This window comes from Hibiscus syriacus, unplaced genomic scaffold (genome assembly GCF_006381635.1).
Source record: "Hibiscus syriacus cultivar Baekdansim isolate YM2019G1 unplaced genomic scaffold, ASM638163v2 tig00111584_pilon, whole genome shotgun sequence".
Lineage (NCBI taxonomy): Eukaryota > Viridiplantae > Streptophyta > Magnoliopsida > Malvales > Malvaceae > Hibiscus > Hibiscus syriacus.
This window is the reverse complement of record NW_024063127.1, coordinates 1,579,695-1,598,270: the sequence shown is the minus strand read 5'-3', so window position 1 is coordinate 1,598,270 and position 18,576 is coordinate 1,579,695. Positions and strand designations below refer to the sequence as shown.

Genomic DNA, 18,576 nt, shown 5'->3' with positions numbered 1-18,576 from the left:
TTATCCTGCATGGTGGGAGGTCGAGAAGCCAGTGATGACGTTCCAAAACAGGGATAAACACCTGCGATCATAAGTAATAATTCATTTATTTGCGCACTTATTTATTAACACCTTTAAAAAATTTAAAAATAAACACTAACCTTATCGACCTCCCACCATGCAGGATAAAGTTTAGCTTGTCCATTGCCCAACAAAAATGATTCATCTCGTTGATTCTTCAAGTGAACTGCGTGAAAAGCCGTCGGCATTATTGTATATAGCGAATTTTTTTTATTTTTCCTAAGCTTCCTTATTATTAGTAGACGTGACACTCACGCATCGATATGCTGTTTTACAAAAAAATACATATATTAGTGAATTACATTAATTTTTAAACAAATTAATCAAAATCATATATAAGACAAATATAGTCTTACCTCCCCATCCAAATAGCCACTGTCTTCAACCCCTAATAGCACACCCCACCAAGACCGATCAAGCAACAAAAACATTTCATCGTTGAGTTTGCTGATGTCAGTGTAACACCCTTGGCTCCGCTCATGTAGATAAAAATCAACTGCGGTCTTAGCCCAAAGGGTATTATCCATAATTGTTTCCGGTAGTTGTCTCCTCTCCACTTCAGATACCGGAAGGGTACTAGTCGGTAACTCATACGAGAGCCAACTCTCATCCATCATGTCCGGAACCGGTGGGGGTTTCTCAATACTTCGATATATTACCCCATGTGAATCGGGCTCTGGAATGGTGGGAGGGACCTCTTCAACGATGACAGTGGCCTCTTGAACGGTGGGGTGGAATCTTGAGGGAGAATAGGGGCCTCTTGAACGATTGGAGGGGACTCTTGAGGGATGACCGGTGAGTCGGGCTTCTTCTTGCGGAGTCTTCGCACCATTGGGGTGAACGGAGACGTAATAGCACGTCCACGCCGTCTGATGCGTGAACTCCGTCGTGCAAGGAAAACCCGACGTAAAGCATCCACCTTATCGGGCCGCTAAAAAAAATTAATACATAAATCAGTAAATAAACAGACATGATATTAAACAAAGACAAATATGTTTCGAACTAGCATTGTATTCACCCAAATCATTATTCTATCATAGTTCACAAAATGCTCAGATAACATTCCAGAAGTAAGCACTTATATAAACATTTAAAAGGACAACATATATAAACATTCCAGAAGAAGAATAGTTTACTTTCGCAACACGAAACTTAAAATCGCAACGCGAAATGACTATCGCAACGCGGAAATGGCTATCGCAATGCGAAATGAAAATCGCAACGACAAAATCGCAACGCGAAATGAAATCGCAACGACAAAATCGCAACGCGAAACACAAATCGCATTGCGATTTTGTCGTTGCGATTTCATTTCGCATTGCGATTTCATTTCGCATTGCGATTTTGTCGTTGCGATTTTCATTTCGCATTGCGATAGCCATTTCCGCGTTGCGATAGTCATTTTCGTGTTGCGAAAGTAAATTATTCTTCTTCTGCAAATTGAAACTTGAATGGATTGCATTACTTCAACCAAAAGACAAAAACAAAACCAAAAACAAATACTAACAAAAACAGATTGGCAGCAACCGAATGAATTACGAGTATGAAAAATCTTAAACTTACCTGGTTGCGTAGAGTATGAACCTCATTCTGCAACGATGCTACCATCTCACGTAGAGCGGCTACCTCACCGCGTAATGTAGACACCTCAACACGCCATGCACCATCGTCTTTGCGTAAAGTACCGACCTCCTCACGCAAGGCATTGACCTCATCACGTAACTCCCCTAACTCATCCCGTTGAGGTGGAGAACAGGGAGATAAACGTTGTGGCATCTTTGCCGGTCGCCTATCTTGTGGTGATGGTGGAGAAGAGGCTCGATGATGTGATAGAATAGGTGATGGCTGTCGTTGTGGAGGTGTATAGCCGGGTCGATCAGATGATGGCTCTGGGTGAGGTGATAGCTCTGGGCGAGGTGATGGCTCCTGAAGTGGAGGCTGCTCATCAACCGTTCCATCAAAAAAACGCTTACTAGCTTGCCACCAATCAGTGGCAAGCTCAGCTTCTGTGGGTGTCAGCCTCTGTAGAGGAGTGTTGGCCTCCTAACAATATAAAAGCTCAAACAAAGTTAAATGTGTACTAGTAATAACTTGTTTATAAACATATGGTAGTATTTATGTTAACTTACATTATTTATTGTCGTATACCGTAGTAAATCTTCCCATTGCAAGGTTCGTTTCCTCTTCCAGGAAATAGCCCTGGGAATATTATTTGAAGTTTTTATTGCATATGTCTTCATGGCGGGAAAGGCCTCAAATATCCAAATCTACAAACAATATAATAACAAACATTAGTAATTGTTAAATAATTACTTATAATTTTGGAAACATTATATAAAAATTCTTACCTTAAAGGCCCAAATAAAGCCTGTCAAAGTGTATTTGGAACCATCGTCATGCAAACTTTTTCGATCATCCAAGGCAGACGATAACTTATTCCATGTAGCTTTCCATAAATACGAGCCCCACGGAAACAGGTTCCACGCATTTAGGTCTTCTACCAATTTGATTAGATCATTTGGAATAGGTTGTCTGGCCTCTCTGCCTAAAAAGCCGGCATGCAAAAGAATTAGAAGGCATACTCGGACAACGTCGACGTCATCCATCCGAGTAAAACCATCTTTATTATTCAAAAATCTTATCAGGTCTTCTACGTGTAGACTCGGCCTCTCCAGCTCAGGAAAAACCCGGGATAGCCATGATGGGCGGGTAATGTGTCTAGTGTACCGACCTACATCATCGTGTCCGAAGCGTAGACCGGTGATTAAGCAAAACTCCTCCCGCCCAAAACACGTATACGCCGGTGAAAAATCAAACCATATCTCTTCATCACGACGTTGTATAGTCTCTGGTAGATCTCTAGTCATGGTTTAAAGAAACAGGTGTGTCAACATCGCATCTCCACCGGGATGTTGTACTTTCAGCCATGGCCCGAAGCATGTATCCTCAAATATTTTTCTTTGTGCAGGTGAAAGCTTCGACGCAATTGTTTTGGCCAGGCTGACTTTATTTCTCAAGGTCAATTGAGCCGAATAAAAGTTCTACAAAAACAATAAACATACTAAATTAGATATACCAAAAACTACACTGTGAAGATATACCAAAAACAATAATAAACATAAATAATAGTAGTTTATTCTTCAAACTTAAATATGCAACACTGTGAATTTCGTATTTGTCTTTGTTTTTTGGTTGAAGTAATGCAATTCATTCAAGTTTCAATTTGCAGAAGAAGAATAGTTTCTGAAAATGAAAATCGCAACACGAAAATGACTATCGCAACGAGAGAATCACAACGCGAAACTAAAATCGCGTTGCGATTTGCATTTCGCGTTGCGATTCTTGGTTGATTTAATAAGCAATCTAAGTGAAATGGTTAATCTATTATTGAAATTACCAGTAAACTTATCATCAATTTCAATATGAAAAACCTAATAATAATGCAAAAATTTCAAAAAGAAAATAATTAAAAAAACTAACCCTCGTTGGTTGATTTGGTTGATTTTCCATTTCTGATTGTGAGGGTGGCTCTGAGAGATTTAGATAGACGGATTTCGCCGGAGATGGGGACGGATTTCGTCGGAGATGGGTGAGAGAGTGAGAGATGGAGATGGGACTGAGTTGTGATTTTAGGTTTTAGGTTATGAGTTGCGATTACGGGATATACTGTGGACAGTTCAGTGTTCCAATATATTAATATTCATGTTTGGAATTTAAAAATAAAATACTTGGCCAGGATACTAATGGCGCTTTGAAAATCGCATTGCGATTATGTATTATCGCGTTGCGAAAGTCAGTATCGCGTTGCGAAAGTAAGTATCTCGTTGCGATTTTTTATTATCGCATTGCGATAGTCAGTATCGCATTGCGATTTTCCCAATTCGCGTTGCGATTTACTTATTCGCATTGCGATTTTCCCAATTCGCGATTTACTTATTCGCATTGCGAATTGGGAAAATCGCAACGATACTGTAGACCATCGCAACGCGATTTTCAACTATCGCATTGCGAAAATGCAACGCGAATTTGCGATAATGGAGATCGCGTTGCGAATTAGCGATCGCATTGCGATTTTGTTGGTCATTTTGGCAAATCCGGAAAAAGTTGGTTAAAATCGTATATTATATGGGATTTTTGGTCACTGAGGTTATTTTCTCTATAATTTTTATCATAAAATTTTATATGAATAATTAAATATAAAATTAAGAAAACATTGATATCATTTTAATTGACATCATAATTTTCTCCAACATGGACATATATTGATCTGTATATCTTCATGCTAAGTGAATTGTAATTTTTTTAGTCATATATATAGAGAGAGAGAAGGGAGTTAAGATACAATTACACAATGTAAAATTTTATACAAATTTAGGATCGAGTGAAAATAGATAGCTGAGATTAATTCATTGTTTTTTTCCAGTGGATATCTTCACAATTTTTACTATTGATCTTAATCATCTATTTTCACTCCTCCGATCCTAAATTTGTGTAAAACTACTAACAATTTAATTAAAAATTAAATAAGCTCCAAACTATTAGTAATTCAGCTTTTTTAAAAATTAGTTTGATTAACTAAGAATTTGTTCCTTTTCTTTAACCTAATTTTTCTCTCAACATTTTTATGTTACATTCATCTTTTCTTTTGATTTTTGTTTAGTCGTCGATGGCACCAATCTTAATATTGGTTGCCGGTCGTCGACGATTATTAGTTTTTTTATTTATTTTTTTCATACTATGTTCTTTGTGTTTTTTTTTCTTGAAGCTTTTTTAATGTTGAATAAAAAGCTATGTCCGTGTGACAAGCTTTTATATGCTCTTGTGACACACGTTTTCTCTGCTCTTAGTAAAATCTTTGTGACTTTTAGTATGTTTTCCGCATACATTTACGATCGCTTTGGTATTCGCACAAAAAAAATCACATGTCATGTATAGTCATATCCCCTCTTTAGTAAAAGAAAATTTGTCGATATAATCAAAATTATGTAACGAAGTAGCTTGTCAGATAGTTTAGTTCACTTATCACTCCTTTATCACTTCGTAAAACGTCTTGTTCAACAGAGACACTGAGTTTTTATGAAATTTATTGAATTCTTTTAATGCTAGTAGTCATTTTTAATAGAATATTTTCGTTTTTCTTCGTATCTACGAGATTTTCATGACTATCGTATCTAATTTTCTCACTATATTTGGTTGCGTTATAATTCTGATTTCTTTCATTGTTTTTATTAATGAAATTTAGTTGTCATTGTTTAAGAAGAAGAGGGTTGTTTATCATTTTCTTTTTCAATAAACGGATGCTAATAAATTAGAAGACAAAACCATTTTTTGGTCTGGTAAATAAACGGCATTTATCCATTGGTCAGGGGTGTGATAGGGATCACTCAAACTAGTAGATATTATTAATTGGAGTAAATCTTAAGTAAAATTTTCATACAATATTTCTCTTAAAAATCATAACAATAATCATAAGGGATAAAAAATGTAATAACCTTCGAATTTATTCATTGGGCATCTGTCAATTCTTACAACACATGGATTTTTATCCCATAAAAGAAAGGGTAAAAATAATAGGGGTAGAAACCTGTACACGAATGCTTTCATTATGCTTACATACATTATAGTTTTGATTATACTTTAATTCTTCTCATCTAATCATTGCCTAACTAGCAGTATTTGCAACAATCTGTTCTAATGAAAGGTAAATTATAATTCTCATTAGCACCTAGCTACCATCAGTTCTGAGCATCACTAAGAGTTTATCCTTCTCCATGATCATGTCAACTGATTCTTGAAACAGCGAAGTCCGCTTCAAGTTCCCACTTACCCTCGCCATCAACAAGTCGTAACTCCAAAGCATGGAACGGTATTAGAGCAGGCCGGGAAAACACAATAGATAGAAAAAGGAAGAGTTTAAATACAAAGGAACTAATTTTGTTGCAATGTTCGTGTTAGGAATCATGATGAGTATCATAAATGTTCTATATTATCCATCGAATTTAAAAATAAATGTTCTGAAAACAACCCTTGCATGTTTGTCGAATCAAATTACTTGCCTGTGATGATGTAATAACGGTAATACCCAAATCTTTTGCCAGTCTATAAAGTTGTTCCTCAACATCGACACTTGTAGCACTGCCATGAGAAGAATACCCAGGTAAATTAGACAGCTAGTTACCAGTTTTTAAGCAAAATACATAGGTGATTAGTTGCATACTTTGTGCACTCATCAAGGATACCAAATTTAGGCTTGTGGAAGAACAACCGTGCCTGGTAAAACAGAAAGTTCGTTATCAAAAAACATAATTCCGCCTGCGATAAATAGTAGAATCTTGTTCTCCAAAAGGTGTTGAATTTAGCTTAACTCACCATGCCTAATCTCTGCTGTTCTCCAAGTGAGAGCATGTCTTCCCAATTGAGATTAGCATCCCAACCACCTTCCTCCCGTTCCAAAAGATAATTCAATCGAACATTTTCAAGAATGGACTTCAAACGTGCATCAAGAATGCTGGTGGTATCCGCTGGGTTTTTACCTGAAAAAAGACGTTCACAATTTTCAAAAGCAAAGAGGCAACTTCAGTACATTGTGACATCAAATTAGAAATTAAAAAGATAAGGAAAGCAATGCAACTTATACAAGTAGGTTACCTTGTCCATACAACTTCAATTCTCTCAACTCTGCTTCCTCACGAGAGAGAGGATATATGATTTGATCCCTAAGCATGTATACAGACCTCGAAGCACTCTGAAAACATAACTTTTTCCACTCCCATTTGGACCTTAAGAGATTAAAGGCAAGTCAGATACAAATCTCCTATCAAGGAAAACAATAAAAATCCCTATACTAACCAGTAACTAGAAGGCTTTTTCCTTGGACTACATCACATGTCAACTGCCTAGCCAAAAGCTTCTGTGCTGGAGTAATTATATCCACCTCGGAAAATGAAATAACATCTTTAGCGGAGAAAGCAGTCCTCTGAGACTGCAACAAATTATTGGCACTCAAATCCCCTGGTTAGATGACAATCTTGTTAGATTAATTTGCAACATTTAAGCAACTAAGTCAGTCTGAAAATAAATAAATTGAACAACAAAAGATGACTAAGAAAAGAAGTTGATCCTAGTCACATAGATACGGAGCAGTAGCTGATCAGCAAAAATATTTACGAAGGGCAAAACAGATGTGTCATACAGAAGCAAATCCATCATGAGAAAGATTTATCAAGTGATAGATATTATGAGAAGTATGTTCAATTGAAACACAACAAACATTACGAATCCCATGTTTTCGTGAGGCTCAATATGTTATGCATGGCTTTTTGTTGAAATGTCCCGAGGAACAATGAATGCAGTGACATACTGTAAGCAGCTTACATGCAAATGGACCCAACTGTTAAATTGTTATAATTTATGAATTGCTCCCTGAACATACCAACAGAAAACGTATACCTCCAAACATATGATATTTGAACTCTCTAAAGTTTTTTCACACTCAGAATAATGGCAGAAACTACGAGATTTAATGAAATTCCTTTTATACTATTGTTTCAACAAAATAAATGAGAACACACATGAAAAAGAAATGGAAACAACCATTAGGATAGAGTAAATTTGGTATACCAGACTGAGCAGCATCAAGAAGCTCTTCAAGCTCAAAAACCCGGTTGATACTTCCAGATAGCTCTAGAAACTTTCTATGCAGTTCTAGGATGTCACCAAAAGCTAAAAAGCTTTGAGATACAACAGATTCCAGGAACCTCAATGCATGTGCCAGCTCACCTAAAAAATAGAGGGAGGTGGAAAAACCAGAAAGTACTTCAAAGTCGAGTTAGATATCTAACCTTGAGTAGAAACCAAGGCTCGGTCCCCCTTGTGCTCTAAGGCATATAATAAGCTCAAAAACCAAGTAACATTATGCGGAAGCTGTTTTGTGACAAAATCATCAAGTATACCAAACAGCCATTTCTTCTTCAAAAGAAGCAAAGAGTGGTCAAGAAGCTCCTTAAATCTAGAGTCGACAATCTGTTAGATTTAAGAAACATATAATTAGAGACAGGAAACGGAAGTTCTGGAGAAATATTAATGTTGCATAATGCATGCTCAGCTGCAAACCATGCAAAAAGGGGGCCGGGGGGGGATAGTAGACCATGATCCGTAAAATATTCCAGAACTCACGTCATTTCACGGTAAAATATTCTTCTATATATAAAAACAAGAGAGGGAAGGCATCAATCAAACAATATATTCCTTTGGATTGTAGGAACAATACAATAAAGAGCTTATCTTTTGGTTTCAGTCTATCATGCTAACTGTAAACTATAGTTGTGCAATATAAACATAAGGTGTATCAAACTTCCAGCTTATAGAAAGAATCAAACTACTCCTGCTTTCCATCTAATTTTCCACAAGGAAATGACTACATCAGTGTAAAAAAAAGATGAAAACAATGGTAGGCATTCAATTGTATCAGATACAACAATGAGTTAAATATCTTACTGCTTTTTCCCGAGCACCGCCTCCAAAGAAAGCAACAGATTCAGCATGAGTGCGCAGTCTTTCATGCATGAACCTAATTAAAATGTAGTGCAAGTTATTAGAATGATATATGCAGAAAAACATCCAGATATCCATAAAATTACACAAAAGTACCCAAGTGGATACATGTGTTTTTCATATTCACATTTATCCATGAATGCATTAAGAACTTAACAGGTAATGCACAGTAAGAGTATGAGAAGACCTAAAGTTGAAAAGTTAAACCAAGGCAAAAATTGTCGAGAGAAATAAACCTAGATGTAATTAATTTAATGTTAAAACATAAATGTAAAAAGGAGATAACAATATAACTTTCATCTTAATTTAATTTTAAAACATAAATGTAAAAAGGAGATAACAATATAACTTTCATCTCATTTTAGAGATTTTAATTGTTCTAATCAATCCACTGCATCATGTGAGCAAGTTTGCTCAAAACAAACTCATCTTTGCAGTTTTTAAACATACCATTCTTACCTCGTATCTTCACATTTTAACTTCCAGAGCTTCTCTTACTAAACTACCAGACCAGTTTAGATTGGCACTTTGCACATGCATGTTCATGCAAGTATTTCCGTGTGTAAGTACGTTTAGCATTCTTAGTATTAGTAACATGGATACTAGAATTACCTAAAAGTCCCCTCAAGCTGTTGTTCTCGACTTGTCAAATCACCAAAATCAGGAGCAACAGTCCTTAGAAAACCCAGACCGAGTAGCATATATGCATACAAAATGGCAACACCCCTTCTCCCAGTTAACAGCTGCATTCTCCAGGTGAACCTAAAATTTTCAGCATTGGTTAAGAATCTTTCTTAGAAGGGTAGATAAATGAGGGAGGAAAGGGGCATATGCTTTCAAGGTCAAGATTCAAGATTAGACAGAAAACCAATCCTATGACCAAAATAAATCAAGACAATGTACTCACCATAAAATGTCAACAGATGGCTTTACCATTCCGGTAACCAGTCCTGATAAATCAGTTGTTAACTTCTCAAGATCATGAGTTATTCTTTGATCTGCATCAATATTTTTGTTTGCCATATGAAAAACCTACAATGAGATGTATGTGATGTGAATTTACCATTGCAGAATTCTTGGTAACAGTAGAGAAAATTATAAACACTGTGCAATGTCAACCAAGTACACAGGCATCAATGTATCTTAGCTGATCAAACTACCTGGTAAAATGCATTATTTCGCATGGTTTTCAAAACCGGACCGGTCAGTGAACCGGTAGTGCTACCGGTTCGACTGGTTGAACCAGTGAACCGGTCAGATCGATCGGAAGAATCAGACGACGTCATAATTATTTAAGAAATTAAATAAAAATACCAAAAACATTTAATAAAAAACTAAAAACATCCCCACACCAAAATTCCATCATTCATTACTTGATTTACTTCTAATAAAAAATCTTCAAACATTACACATTAAAACCAAAACAAAAGTTGATTAACCTTCAAAATAAAAATTTTAACTTTTTTAATTTTTTATTGATGGCCGGTTCTTAAAGGTTCCAGTCCGGTCCGATTCGAACGGTTCACAACTGATTTAGTGGTTCTTTACGGTTCACTAGTAACGATTTAACCGGATTAGAATGAATCGGACCTGACAGCGGTTCCAAGTTGAACCGGTCCGATTTTCAAAACATTGATATTTCGTAAGTAGTTCTTAAGCAAATTTTGGGTCAATCTAATCCTCCATCCAAGGGCCAACCTAGCTGTCAAGTGCCTGCAAACCAAGAAAAAAGGCTATTTAAAAAATAATTTTTCACTGCGAAGCCATGAACCTAGATGTTGAAAAAAGCTAGGAATGAGAAAGAAACTTATGCAGGAAGATATCAATTTTTTATTGGGGTTCTACACTAGCATTAAATCATTAATATAACACAAACCTACAGTAGTTAGGACGATAAAATTATACATACACGTATGCTTATATTGCAGATAGTATTATATTAGCGTAGATTTAATACATTGTTACACAGATCTTTTTCTCAATTAGTAACTCCCTCTTTTAGTTTATTTATTTCATATGGAGGTCAATAGTTGCTCTTTAGGAAAGGAGGGTGCAATGAAAGAAGATGCACCACTTTGAAGAACACTTACACCAATTAAACGGATAAAGGCAGTCTTATTCTGCTCCAAAAAGTACTTCACAGTGGTTCCTGGAAGTTTATGGATGTAAAATAGCAATATTATATTTTTAAATCGTATAAATAGCATAATAATAGATTTGTAATACCATTCAATGATGCAATTCGATCTGATATCCATGTTCTCGAGACAACGAGAAATGCAACTGCAAGTAGTTGAGCCCCTTGTTTGTCAAATACCGTGGGTACCTAAAATACAAGAATTTAAGGTTGAATATAAAGAAGTAAAAAACTAGTGTTGGTGGATAAAAGCAACATTTTCTCATTACTTACATTAAGGACTTTGCATGAAATTTGCTCAAATTCAAATATTGAAGATAAGTAAAATATCAACAACAATAAAAAATTAATCATCCATATGCTCAAGAAATGTTATATAACAGTGTTTAAGCTACTTGTATCAGCTATGGTACGGTTATATAGGAATATTAGAGACATGTGGCAATGTGGTTGACTCCATCTTTGCTAATCATAATGACACTTTCAGATAACACAAGGATATAACTTTAAGCATTTGCTCTCTAGGATTCAAACTCCATACTAAAGGCCAATTAATCAAAGATAACATTCATAGAGATTTTTTTTCCAGGAGCTAAAAAAATCCATTGAAAGTCACTTTAGGAATAAGCAATACCAACTACATAAAGCGAGGCATAATAATCTACATTTTCGGGAAACTCATCATTGAGTTTTCCAGTAAAATTTAGAACTTCACAAGGTCAATTACTCGTACCTACTTTGGGCACAATAATGAGAATCATCTTAAGTTAATGAGTTTAGTTTAAGAGAATAAAGAAAACTTGCCCAAAACATACCAATACTTTAAACATGGCAGCTACTCTCAATGGGAGTACTCTTGGAACCTTGTGGAGTTGAGGAACAATAGGCAATTCAGCATCGTGATTGACAGAGGGCGATGCTGCTATTACCTCTGACACATATGATAGAGTCCTAGAAAAAATCAGTCCACAGTTTGCGGTGAGATAAAACAGATCCCAAAAAATACACAGAAACCAAGCTTCAGAATTTTTAAGACCTTTTTAGCAGCAGTGAATGCCCGTTGAACTGCAATCGCATCAGTTTGGCGGTCTGTCTCAGAAACTGTCATATCAATTTCGCCTTCACTTTGTACTGAAGAATTCTCATTGCAGATTTTGAAGAAACTTGATTAATACACCATAACTACCATTTATATATGCAATACCTGCAACTTAATGCTTGGTACATTTTGTAATGAACTTTCCATCCTCCTTCCCCATCCAAGGACAAAACAACGTCATGAAATGCAACCAGTGCTGGACGATGTGATATGGCTCCTCCATATCAGTTGTCACAGCACTAGTGCACTCATCAAGAATTGCAAATTTAGGCTTATGGTAGAACAGTCTAGCCATCCCCAGTCTCTGATGCTCCCCAAGACTCAGTTCATCACTCCAATTCACCTCTTTCTCAAGTGGATAACGATCCAAGAGGTAGTCAAGGTCAACCTAAAGGAACAAAAAAGTGAAGAATTATTTTAAAGGTAGCCTATAAAACTCAAAAAGACAGAAAGAGGGGTTTCAAATTAAAGTTTTACTATGATTTAAGTTGATCATTGCACTAATTAATTATTCATATAGTTAGATACATATATATTATTTTTAATTATGTATATATATCATTTTAAAAAATAATTAACAATTATTTGGAACATCAATTATAAAATTAATTAATTAATTAATTAAATCATACCGATATATAAACTCATATAAAAAATTGTTCATCATTAAATATATTAAGTTTATATCACAAATAAATATTTAAAATATATAATCTTTTCGTTTAAGTATTTAAAATATCCTTTTATTGAAGTAAACATCTAAATTTATCTTCTTGGTCAAAATTGGTATCTACAATATTTTTCAGTAAAAAAACCTAAAATATTCAATATTTTTTTATCTAAATACGTAAAATATTCTTTAATTAATGTTATGTGTCAATTTTTTTAGAACTTATGTTGAAAAGATGTGTACCTTATGTATCTATTTTTTTTATCAATATGATAAGTTTAAATACTTATGTTGTTAATCAAAAACACTGCAGATACTTAAATTAGACAAAAATATACTTTAAGTACTTATTTATAATATAAACTAATATATTATACATTCAAGTTTTAATAATAAAAAATAGTTTATTTAATATTAGAGAATCCGAATTTCATAATATTTTTTTACTATTTCATGAACCGAGCAATTAGACAAATAAAGAATCAAATAGAATGAAAAATAAGAAACTTCATCAACAACCTCCAAATGAATTTTGTAACATGACGATTCATTGGTCCTTGTCATGAAATTTATGCATCTTAAGAGAATAACACCATCTTTATCCATCAAGACCACTTAACGTGATTTTTTCTATAATTATCGATATCTGATCTATTGATCAATCAATTTAGATCGGGTACTACAAAGGTAAGAGCGACCCTCCTAACCCAGTTTACTTCATTTATAACCAGAATTTAAACTCATAACCTTACTTAAAAGATCTAATACCTCATCACACTATACCGATCAATTGTTGGCTACCACTCAACTCAACGTGTTTTAACATAAAAATAAGTTATATTTATACAAGGAATATATGCTTTATTGTCATTATTAATTAATTTTAGCATATGTATTGTCATGGTATATTCTTTTTTCTGTTTCTTGTTTGCCACATTGATAGCGTGTGGGCTGAGGCTATCTATGATTGCTACATGGGCCACCGTGATATGGTGAAACAAATGTCACATTTTTCTCTTCTCCCAAAAGGGCTGGCCCCTTTTATCTCCAATTATCTCATGGCTAATCATTTCTCTTTTATTCCTATCATCACAACAATGAATAAAACATACAATTTCTTTATAAAAGTTCCCCAATATCTTATGCTTGTTCCATTATTATTTTTGTATTCTCCCATCTTTTTATACGCTATAAATGTATTTATATATAAAAAACATAGTAATAATGTATAATCTTCAGGTTTTGATAACATTTATTATGTTTATTTATTTACTTTTATTATTTTTTAATAATGTAAAATAATTACAAGAGAGTATATGTTCAAAATTTTCTTAGTTTTTATTGTCCAAAGTTCCCATATAATGCTACAGGGAATTTTTAATTCCCAAACTAAAGTGCTCATCCAATTAATTCTTCAAATGGGGTATTTTCTACAGTAAATTTGGGATCTCTCGGCGTCTTCAGGATTAATCAGATTTTTGGATTGTTTATTGGGATCTCTAGGCGTCTTTAGTGGAATCCATGAAACAATTTGGCTTTTTTACACAAATATCACCTTAACATAAATTAATTACTTGTTAAGCACTGTTTAAGAATATTTTACGGATCTAGCAAATTTTTAAATATTTTCTATAAATTTAATCATATTTTGTATTAATTATTTTATTATTTTATTATTTTATTATTTTATTTAATTATTTTATTTTTTTACAGTTATAAAATGGAAAGTGGTCCTTGAATAATTATATTCGTATTTCTCGACTTTTAAACTTTTCTCTCGGCTGTAAATACGCTCTCAACCTGTAAACATTCACATCAATCCTCTAAACTAGAAGAATGTCGTCGCTTCAGTATAGATATCCACGTGTTGAGAGTGTATTTATAGCCGAGAGAAAAGTTTAAAAGCCGAAAAATTCGAATATAATTATTCAATGACCACTTTCCATTTTATAACTGCAAAAAAACAAAATAATTAAATAAAATAATTAAATAATTAAATAATTAAATAATTAAATAAAATACTAACAAAATATGATTAATTTTATAGAAAGTATTTAAAAATTTGCTTGATCTGTAAAAAAGCCAAATTTTTTCATGGATTTCAACTAAAGACGCCTAGAGATCCAAGCAAGAGTAAAAAAAATCTGGTTCACCCTGAAGAATCCGAGAAATCCTAAATCTACCGTAGAAAACACAAACAATCCAACACCCTGAAGACGCCGGGAGATCCCACCAAAAAATCTGATTAACCCTGAAGATGCCGAAAGATCCTAAATTTACTATAGAAAACACCCCATTTGAAGAATTAATCGGATGAGCACTTTAGTTTGGGAATTAAAAATTCCCTGTAGCATTATATGAGAACTTTTGCCAGTTTTGGCCATCATATACATACTTATTCAAACCCGTATATCTAAAAAACAATAAACTATTTTTGAATTATTGAGACTAAGTTCATTTGTTTATATTATATTAAAATAAAAGATGAAAGTTTATATTATATTAAAATAAAAGAGATGATCTACCAATCGATGAAAATTGATCAATATAATATCCCCACACTTTGTCACACATTGATAACCCCAAATACATGCTTTTACATAATAATAATAATAATAATAATAATAATAATAATAATAATAATAATAATAATAATAATAATAATAATAATAATAATAATAATAATAATAATAGGACAATTAATCAACTATTTGATTCATATTTAATGTTGTACAGTTTTATAAAATTATGCGCATCTTTCCATCTACGTTACAAAAGAGTAAATTCAGAAACAATCATCAAAATGTTAAATATGTAAAGAAAATGTAGAACTCCACCGAAGCACAAATTCCCACAGGTAATAGACCCTAGCCATTATATACATGAAATCTACGTGTTCCATAATCATACAAATTACAACTATATTTAAAACTGAATTAGATAAATTTTTAAATGAAGAATAAAAGATTTTAACACTTTTTCATCCATAATATTATTTAAAATAAATTAGAAACTTTTTAAATAATATTAAACTATTCAATCCTCAACCCAAATAAAATAAAATTATTCAAAGCAATTTGTTTTCTTTTAAATTCAGAGGTAATAACATAGAAAGAACCAGACAAAACTGTAGGCCATTTGCTTTCTTACAGTAAATTATTAGGGTTTCTTTTGTTGTTGCGATTTCTTAGCATTAATTTCTCATGGTTTTGCGTTATCTGATTTTACTTTTATATTTTGATACTTGCACTACAATCAAACAAAAACCAAATGACTATGCACGATGAACATAATAATACTATGTTAAAATGTGATATATAGATCAGGCTATACTATCATTTAAAATATAATTTATAAATCAAAAAGGAGTTTAAACTTTTAAGAAAGTGGAGGGTTGGGGGGGCAGTACTGTTTTGATTTACATATACGTTTGAAAATCATGGTTAAAATGTGAACAAGAAAGATTCCATCTCTTTCATGCATCATGATGATATATATATTCACCATCATTTCCCTGATATTCTTTGTGAAGATTTTTATCATTTTGTTGATAATATGTTAAGATAATTCTAATCAGATGAACATATCCATGATCCCGCCATACCTTCACTTCTTGTAGCTACATTATCTGACCCTTTATCGCCATGAAAATCTCCATTTGTAACTACTTTTTGCGTGTTACTGTTGTAGCTGCCATTGATTGACCTCAAAAGACTTAGATCATGTTGTCGAGCCCCGGTTGATTCTCCCCAGATCGAAGGAATAGCACTATATTCGTTGCTTGGCAATAGTCCAATATCTGATGAAGGAACCATGTTTTGAACCCCGCTGAGGTTGGTATTTCCATGGCCCTGGCTCAAACCCAACTCTTCAAAAACACCCATTTTGAGAGCAGACTCGTTCGATGGAAAACCCAAGGACCCTGTAGAATCGGAAAGCGGGTATTTCGGAGGCGTTTGAAAGAGATTAAGCATTGGGTTTTGCATGTTGATGTTGTTGTTGAGTGGATTTTGAGGTAGCTGCTTTGAAAGGCCCAACTCGGATGGTAGTTGGTAGTTAATGGAAGTTGTACTAAAAGTATAATTAGTACTAGGTGTAGAAGCTATAGCATCGACCATGGAAGAGGAAGGTGTAGAAGAAGAGATAAATGGGGAAGGATACTGCAGTTTTTGGGCAAATGGTCTTAAAAGATAATGAGGAGAACAAGGGTCTAAATGAGTCGTACCAAATAGATCAAGTCTGGTTCTTGGGAAAGGTGAGGAAGTAAAGGGCGGTGCAGGGATCCCGGTGAACTCTTGAACCATGGCTCGGAAATTGGTCGTGTCTGTCGTCAAACGGTCGTCGGTGCACGCCGAGAAGCTCTGGTTCTCTTCTTTGAGTTACGCACCATATTGGTGTTGGTGGGTTGGTTAGTTGTGCCTGAAACTGAAGCTTTTGTACCACTTTCTGGTCCTTGAGGGATCTGCACGGAAGAAAACGTGGCTCTGCTTTGTGCTTGTTGTGAGGCCATAAACCCACCCCCAAGATCATTGCAATTGGGCTCAGATCTTATATTTCTAGACCAAACAAAGTCGAGGTTGAGCTGTGAATTTGGGTTCGTCGCACTTGACAAAGGACGATCTAAGCAGTTGGATAAAGGGTCAAACAACATAGACGATGGAGAGTGACTTTGGTGTTGCATCAGCGGCGGCGGTTGGATATCGGAAGGACCATGACAAATATGGGTCGATGGGTTACTGTTAAAAAAGCTGAGATTGAGTCAGCGCGTGAATCAAACTCTTCACTACCGCAACTCGAAGATTGCACGCTACCACTGTTACCAGAATCCATGAGAAGAGATACACAGACCAGAGATAGCAAAAACAAGGAAAGACGTAAAAGGCAGACAAAAGATGTGAGATTTGTAATTTTTTTTTGCCCTTTTTGCAGAGAAGATATTGAAGAAAAAAGATACAACAAAACAAGCATTAAAAGGCAATATAAACGAAGAAAAAGCAGATGAAAGAGGAAGATCTTTGGAAGAAGAGTTATCGGAAAGTACCCATGTTGTCTTTAAAGCTCTGATCTGCAAAGAAAAAAAAACACAAGACAGTGTTTTGGTTTGCTTTTTGACTCTGCCTTTCCAACAAAAGGGCATGTAATAAATTAAACAATGGAACTTAAAACTAAATGGTTTGCAGAATATAGATAAAACGAAACTAGAGTTTCTTTGAAGAGGGAAAGGCCTTTCTTAGTTAATCTCCCCCCCTCCCCTTGCTTTTTGCTTTTTAGAGAGGAAAACTTTTGGTTTGTAGAATTTTTTTTACTACTATAAAAATTTAATATAATATATAAAATATAATTTGATAAAATATTAGCAAGAAAACAATACAATTAATTTAAAATTTGTGATAAATTTTATATTTATTTAAATTTATTTTTTAAAATATTTTAAATGAACAGAAAAAAGGAAATATGAAGATTTCATAGCTACAGTCTTTGACCTAGTCATAATCTGGGTGGTTTAATATTTGTATAATTGATTCAGTGCAACATTAGAGAATCATTTCACACAGTTTTCTTCTTGTTGAACTGAAATCATAATGTTTTCCTGTTATCTCCTGCTTTATTAATTACAGCATAAAAAATTCTTCCAGGAAGAAGAATAAAGATCCATTAAACTCTGGAAATAGATAGATCAGATGAACAACAAAATTTGAAGTTGGGTCTGCAACTATCAAAAACAAAATGTAGTTATATTTATTGAAGTAGCTGAACAATTGTATTAACTTTTAAACTATATTTAACGTATATTATTATTGTATCTTATGAGCTATAAAATATATTTTAAGTTATTATTTAATACATTTTTATAATCTGACTATTTTGAACCTTAAATCTTAATTTATACTGTTTCTATATCAAATAATGTTCTTATATTTTAATTATAAAAGTCATTGTCCACATGCATAGACTGTATTTGACCCTACAAAACCAAACCCCAACCCTAAAATTCCAAAACGTCACGTATTCCATGTTTGCACGTAAGGACGTCCTTGCAGACAAGGGCTTGAATTT

The 18,576-nt window shown here is 34.0% G+C and overlaps 2 pseudogenes; both read right to left on the bottom strand.

Annotated features, from left to right (window-relative positions):
- Window positions 1-5,840: 5,840 nt before the first annotated feature.
- On the bottom strand, window positions 5,841-14,903 carry LOC120165589 (annotated as a pseudogene).
- Window positions 14,904-16,057: 1,154 nt separating this feature from the next.
- Window positions 16,058-17,767, bottom strand: LOC120165635 (annotated as a pseudogene).
- Window positions 17,768-18,576: the final 809 nt, after the last annotated feature.